Below are 7533 nucleotides of genomic sequence, written 5' to 3' on the forward strand. Positions count from 1 at the left end.
CTCTGTTGCTGATTTCCAGATTTATGGCACTGTGGTCAGTAAAGATGCTTGAGATAATTTCTAACTTCTTAAAATGATTGAGGCTTCTTTTGTGCCCAAATACTTGATCAACCCTGGAAAATGTTCCATGTGCACTTGAAAAGAATGCATATCCTATTTTTTTGGGGGGGGGTTAATGCTCTGAAAATATCCACCAAATCTAATTTTTCTATTGTATTGTTAATTTGCCTTATTTATTTTCTGTCTGGAAGATCTGTCTAGTGATGTTAATGTGGTGTTAAAATTTCCAAACTAGGATTGTATTCCCATTAATAACCCCCTTTATCTCTGTTAGCAATTGTTTTATGTACTTCAGTGCTCCTATATTGGGTGTATATATATTAACGAGTGTGATATCCTCATCTTTTATCACTCCTCAAAATATTGTAAAATGTCCTCCTTTATCTTTCTATATAGCCTTTGTTTTAAAGACCATTTTGTCTGAAATCAGTACTGCTACACCTGCTTTTTTGGCTTTTCCATTTTCATGGAATGTCCTTTTCCATTCTTTCACTCTCAACCTATATTTGTCTTTCTCACTAAAGTGGGTCTCTTGTATACAGCACATTGAAGGTTCTTCCTTTATTATACAGTCTGCCTCTCTCTGTCTTTTGACTGGAGCATTTTGTCCATTAACATTTTCAGTAAGTAATGATAGAAGTGTGTTTATTGCACTTTTGAACTTATCTTTGTAGTTGATTTGGTATTTCCTCTTTGTTCCTTTCTTCTTCCTTTTGTGGTTTAGTAATTTTCCTTTGTGTTTTCATGGATTGTATTTCGTTTTTGTGACTCCCTTGAAAGTTTTGGATTTTTGTTACCCTTTTTTAAGTCTATTAGCCCATTACTATAACTGTTTATATTAAACTGCTAGTAACATGATCTCAAACCCATCCTACAGAAAACAAAAAATTAAAAAATAAAAAAAAAAAATTCTACACTTCCCTGCCTCCCTCTCCCACTCTCAGTTATTTGTATGTGTTCTTTTATAATTTTGTGTTTATTTTGTTTGTAAATCACGAGTTATCACCTTTCCAGTTATGAGTTTCTCATTTCTGTAGCAACCTGCTGCTTTTCTATTTAGAGTAGACCTTTGAATATGTCTTTTAGCATGGGCTTAGTGTTGCTAAACTCTTGTAGCTTTTTCTTGTCAGTGAAATTCTTTATGTCTACTTCTATCCTAAAGGTTAGCCTTGCTGGATAAAGTATCCTTGGCTGCATCTTTTTTCCATTCAGGACTCTGAATATATCTTGCCACTCCCTTCTGGCCTGTAGTGTTTGTGTAGAGAAATCAGCTGAGAGACTTATGGGGATTCCCTTGTAACTCACTCTTTGCATTTCTCCTGCTGCCTTTAGGATCACTTCTTTATCTTTGACTCTGGCCATCTTCATTATTATATGTCTTGGTTTGGGTCTGTTTTGGTTCTTCCTGTTTGGGACCCTCTGAGCTTCCTGTACTTGTAAATCTGATTCCTTCTTTAAGTTTGGGAAGTTTTCAGTCATGATTTCTTCAAAAACCTTTTCAATCCCCTTTGATCTTTCCTCCCTTTCTGGGACCCCTATTATGCGAAGATTGGGATGCTTTATATTATTCCATAGGTCCCTTATGCTATTTTCATATGTTTTAATTTGTTTATCTTGTAGCTTTTCTGATTGGGCGCTTCCTATTATCTTGTCTTCTAGGTCACTAATTCATTCCTTTGCATTATCTAGTCAGCTTTACACATCCTTTATATCATTCCTCATCTCAGCCAATGAGTTTACCAATTCTACTTGGCTCTTCTTTATAGCTTCAATTTCATTTTTTGACATATTTTATATCTCTAAACACTCTCTTTTAGTTCCTTCAGTACTTTGATCACTCCTTTTTTGAAATCTTGATCTAGTAGGCTATCGATGTCTATTTCATTGATCATTCTTTCAGGAGAGTTTTCTTGTTTTTTTAATTGGGAATGGTTTCTCAGCTTCTTCATCTTGCTCATACCTCTCTGGCACTGTGGTTTATGGAGTATCAGTTATCTATTTTGGTCCTTAAGACGTTTATCTACTTAACGCCTATGTAGGAATGCATCTTAGGAAAAAAACGAGAGATAGAAAGAGAAAAAAATTTAAAATAAAGGAGAAAAAATGATTTAAAAATTGTGTATAATGAATAATGGAAGAGGAACTTGAAGCTGAATAGCAATTGGTTTGAGACGTCCCTTAAAAACCTTTAAAAAAGCAGAAAAGAGGAAAAGATGTATTTGAAACTTGTGTGTAATCAATAACAGGACATCAAAACCAAGAGAAATAAAAATGAAATGATTGGATTTTTAAAAATAATAATAATAGAAATGTTTTTAAAAAACTTAAAAGGGATTGAAACTAAAGGTATTTATAATGTTTAAGAAGCAAAAATTTAAAAGGTAATAGAAAATTGAACAGGTAAAAACAGATTAAAAAAACGGAAAAAAAGGGGGGTTGGTGTTCTCTTGGAGATGTGTGCTTTTCATGCGAAGTCTTTCTGTCCTCATCCTGTTTTGGAAGCTCAGCTTGCTGTTTCCAGAGTCCCTCTGTTGGCGCCCTCATCTGTACTGCTCCCATTGCCTGTAGGCAAGCAGATCATGTCTCCTCACAACACTGGGTCTGGTGCAGCTCTTCTTCCCTGTTGGCAGGCAGGTCACTGCCCCTCCAGATGCAGCAGTCAGATGTTGCAAACTGGCCAGGTAGGGTGGCATGTAACACCCCCTCCCTGTATCACGGTCAGGGGCTGCACTTCTGCCCAAAAGCTGGGGGCCTCCCGCCTTGTCCCGGCGCTGGCCGCTCTGCTGCTCTGTGCTGCTGCGTGCTCCAACTTGTGTCGGCGTCCACAAGCGGGCTTGGGGAAGATCAAGGGATAGCCCTGTCCCTGTTCTGGGTCAAAACACAGCTCCTTGTTTGACTTGGTGGAGGAAGTTCTCTGAGGGACCAGGACAGAGGGATCCTATCTGCCTCGGGCTACAGACAAGTCTCCATCTGGCCTTTGAGGCTGATAAGCCCTTAGGTGCAGATGCAGGTTTTGTTCCAGCCCCTGCCTGGGTTCTAAGCGCCAGAGGATATGGCGACTACTCCTGAGCCCCTTCTCTTCACCTGAAGACTTTCTGCAGGTTTTCAGAGATGGGGTTATGCACCCTTCCCCCCAGGGCACATCAGCTGTGTTGTTTTATGGAGATTTCTGGTTGTTCTGCCCTGTGCACCCACAGGCATGGCACACAGCCCCCTGCGGTCCCCTGGGGCTGCCTCACTGTAGCCATTCCTGTCTGCTGCCCATCTCAGGCAGCTTGGCCCTGCTCCCAGCTACTGGGCCGTATCTTGGACTGGGTGTCACGGGGACCCTCTGTGCCTGTTTAACAGTTCTGTCAGTCAAGGGCTGCTCTGTACAGATCCAAGCCTCAGAGGCTCTTCCTGCATCCAACTGGCCTCTCAGTTGGAGAGGGGAGACTCAGCAAAAGACCACCAGTCCTCCTTTGCCACTCCCTCCCTGCAGGACCTGTCCCGCTGTGTTTTGACTTTTCTTTTTTCTTTTTCCCTTTTTTCCTACTGGATTTTTGGCATCTCTATCTTTTGAAGGGGACGATGTTTTGTTGGAGTTCCATAGGTGCTCTGGTTAGCTGAGTGGCTTTGTGGATGTGAGTATTGGTGTATTTGTGGGTTAGGGTGGGCTACGAGCATCCTTCTACTCCGCCATCTTGGCCTCCTCCTAAAAATACTTTGAGACAAATGATGATGAAAACAACCACACAAAATATGTGGAGTGCAGAAAAAGCAGTCATAAGAAGGAAGTTCAGAGCAATACAGGCCTTTCTCAAAAAACAACAACAATTTTAAGTAAAAAACCTTACCTACCATGTAAAAGAATTAGAAAAAGTATAAACAAAGCTAAAGTCAGCAGAAGAAAAGAAATAGTAAAGTTCAGGGAGGAAATAAATAAAATAGAAATTAAAAAATACAAAACATCAATCAAACCAAGAGCTATTTTTTGAAAGAGTAAACATAATTGACAAATTTCTGGTCAGGCTCACCAAGAAGAAAAGAGAGCACATAAATAATCAAAATAAGAAATGAAAATAAAGAAATTACAACCAAACACCAGAGAAATACAAAAAAAATGAGAAAACTATGAACTATACGGCAATAAATTATATAACTTAGAAGAAATGAACTTGTTTCTAGAAATATAAGTCTACCAAAACTGAATAAAAAAAAAAAAAGAAATCAGTTGAACAGACCAATCCCTAGAAGTGAAATAGAATAAGCAAAAAACCCCAAAACAAAACAAAACAAAAAAACCTCCTTGCAAATAAAAGTCCAAGACCAGATGGCTTGACTGGGGAATTTATCAAACATAAAAAGAAAAGCTCATACCCAGTCTTCTCAAACTCTCCCAAAAAAGTGAAGAGGAGGGAATACTCCCAAACTCATTCTATCAAGCCACCATCACCCTGATACCAAGGCCAGACAAAGATATTACCTAAAAAGGAAACCATATGTCAATATTGTTGATGAACATAGATAAAATAATCCTCAATAAAATATAACAAACAGAAGCCAATAACACCTAAAAAAGGTTATACACCATGATCAAGTTGAGTTCATCCCAGGGACACAAGGATGCTTCAACATATGCAGATCAATTAATGTGATGCACCACATCAACAAGAGAAAGACAAAAATCACATGATCATCTCAATAGATTCAGAAAAAGCACTTGATAAAATTCAACACCCATTTATTGTAAAAACTCTAACCAAAGTGAGTATAAAGGAAACATATCACAACATAATAAAAGCTGCTTATGTCACCACTTCTACTCTATATAGTATTGGATATCCTAGCCATAACAACTAGACAAGAAAAGGAAATAAAAGTGATCCATATTGGAAGAGAAGAGGTAAAATTGTCATTATATGTAAATGACATGATACTATATATAGAAAAATCTAAAGGCTCTCCATAAAAACTCTTGGAGCTATTAGAAGAATTCAGCAAAGTAGCACGATACAAGATTAACATACAAAAATAAGTGGCATTTCATTATACTTACAATGAAGTATCAGAAAATTCAAGTAAAAAAAATCCTTTTAAAATTGCATCCAAAAATAAAATACTGAGAAATAAATATGACCAAGGAAGTGAAAGACTTATATGTGGAGAACTACAAAACACTAACTAAGGAAATTAAAGATGATTTTAAAAAATGGAAAGATATCCTATATTCTTGGATTAGGAGAATTAATATTATTAAAATGGCCATAATACCCAAAGCAATCTACAGATTTATTGTGATCCCTATCAAATTACCCAGGACATTTTTCACAGAACTAGAACAAATAATCCTTAAATTTATATTGGATTATAAAAGGCCTAGAATTGCCAAAGCAATAGTGAAGAGAAAGAATGAAACTAGAGGAATAACCATCCCAGGCTTCAGACAATATTACAGAGCTACAGTAATCATAATAGCATGCTATTGGTACAAAAACAGACATATGGATCAATGGAACAGAATAGAGAGCCCAGAAATAAACCCACAGACTTACAATCAATGAATCTTTGACAAAGGAGGCAAGAACATACAATGGAGAAAAGATAGTCTCCTCAGCAAATGGTGTTGGGAAAACTGTAGACCTGCATGAATTAATGCAGTTAGAATACACTCTCACACTATACACAAAAATAAACTCAAAATGGCTTAAAGACTTAAACATAAGAAAAGACACTCTAAACCTTTTAAAAAAAGACATAAACAAAACATTATCTGACATAAATATTAGCAATTATCTCCTACAGCAGTCTGTGCAGACAATAAAAATAAAAGCAAAAATAAACAAATGGGACCTAATTAAACTTATAAGCTTTTGCACAACAAAGGAAAACATAAACAAAACAAAGGACAACCTACAGAATGTGAGAAAATATTTGTAAAAGATTAGACTGACAAGGGCTTAAACTCTAGAATATATAAACAGCTCATACAACTTAATAAAAAAAACCAAACAACCCATTCCAAAAATGGGCAATAGACCTAAACAAGCAATGAAGACATAAAAATGGCCAATAGGCACATGAAAAAAATGCTCAGTATCACTGTCATCAAAGACACGAAAATCAAGACTACAGTGAGGTATCACCACACAACAATCAGAATTTCCATCATTCAGAAGTCCACAAATGATAAATGCTGGAGAGGGTGTTGAGAAAAGGGAACCCTCCTACACTATTATTGGGAATGTAGCTTGGTGTTGCTGTTATGGAAAACAGTACATAGATTCATCAAAAGACCAAATCTAGACTTACCATATGATCCAGAAACCTCACTCCTGGGCATATATCCAGAGGGAATCTTAATTCAGAAAAGTGCATTCACCCCAATATCATAGCAGCACTATTTACATATCCAAGACATGAAAACAACCTAAATGTCCAAAGACAGATGATTGGATAAAGAATCTGTGGTATATTTATTCAATGGAATACTATTTAACCATAAAAATAAGAAAATAATTCCATTTGCAGCAACATGGATGGACCTGGGAATTGTCATTCGAAGTGAAGTAAGCCAGCAAGAGAAATATCATATGATATCACTTATATGTGAAATCTAAAAAACTGAACTTATTTACAAAACAGAAATAGACTTACAGACATAGAAAAGAAGTTATGGTTACTGGGGGTAAGAGGATGGAAAGGGATAAATTGGGAGTTCCAGCTTTGTAGATACTAAGTAATATATATATATATATATTATATATAAAATAGATGAACAACAAGTTTATACTGTATAGCACACAGAAATATATTCGACTTTTTTAGTAATTTATGGTGAAAAATTATGAAAATTTATATATGTATGTTCATGTACGACTGAAGCATTATGTTGTACACCAGAAACTGACACAACATTGTAAACTGACTATTTCAAAATAAATATATGTATATACGTATATATATATAAAGTTTTAAAAATGGAATAGTCATAAATTTAACAAAACATGAGAAGGATAAGTATGTTAATAATTTTGCAGTGCAGATGAAAGTAATTTCTAAAAACTTTAAAATTGGAGAGACATATTGTGCTCATTGTCAGAAAGATTTGATATATTTGCAATATGAATTTTCCCCAAGTTGAGCTATTTATTTAATGCAATTTCAATCAAAATACCAGCAAAAGATTTTGTATAGTCAGATAAGTGAATTTTAAAATTTTCTTCATGATTTAAAGAATGCAGTATGGGTAAAACATTTTGAAAGAAAGGAATCAACTTGAAGCCCTCACATTACCTGATTTTTAATACTATATTTAGGGCTATAGTAATCAGGTAATTTTAGTATTGGTGAAGGTATAAATATATAAAAAGATGAAATACTATAGAGAGTCCAGAAACAGATGGACACAAATATAGCCAATTATAAAATTTTGACAGAGATACAAGGCAATTCAACAGAGTAAGAATAGTCCTTTCAATAATTAGTGTTGTA

This window comes from Vicugna pacos, chromosome X (genome assembly GCF_048564905.1).
Source record: "Vicugna pacos chromosome X, VicPac4, whole genome shotgun sequence".
In the NCBI taxonomy this organism is placed as follows: domain Eukaryota; kingdom Metazoa; phylum Chordata; class Mammalia; order Artiodactyla; family Camelidae; genus Vicugna; species Vicugna pacos.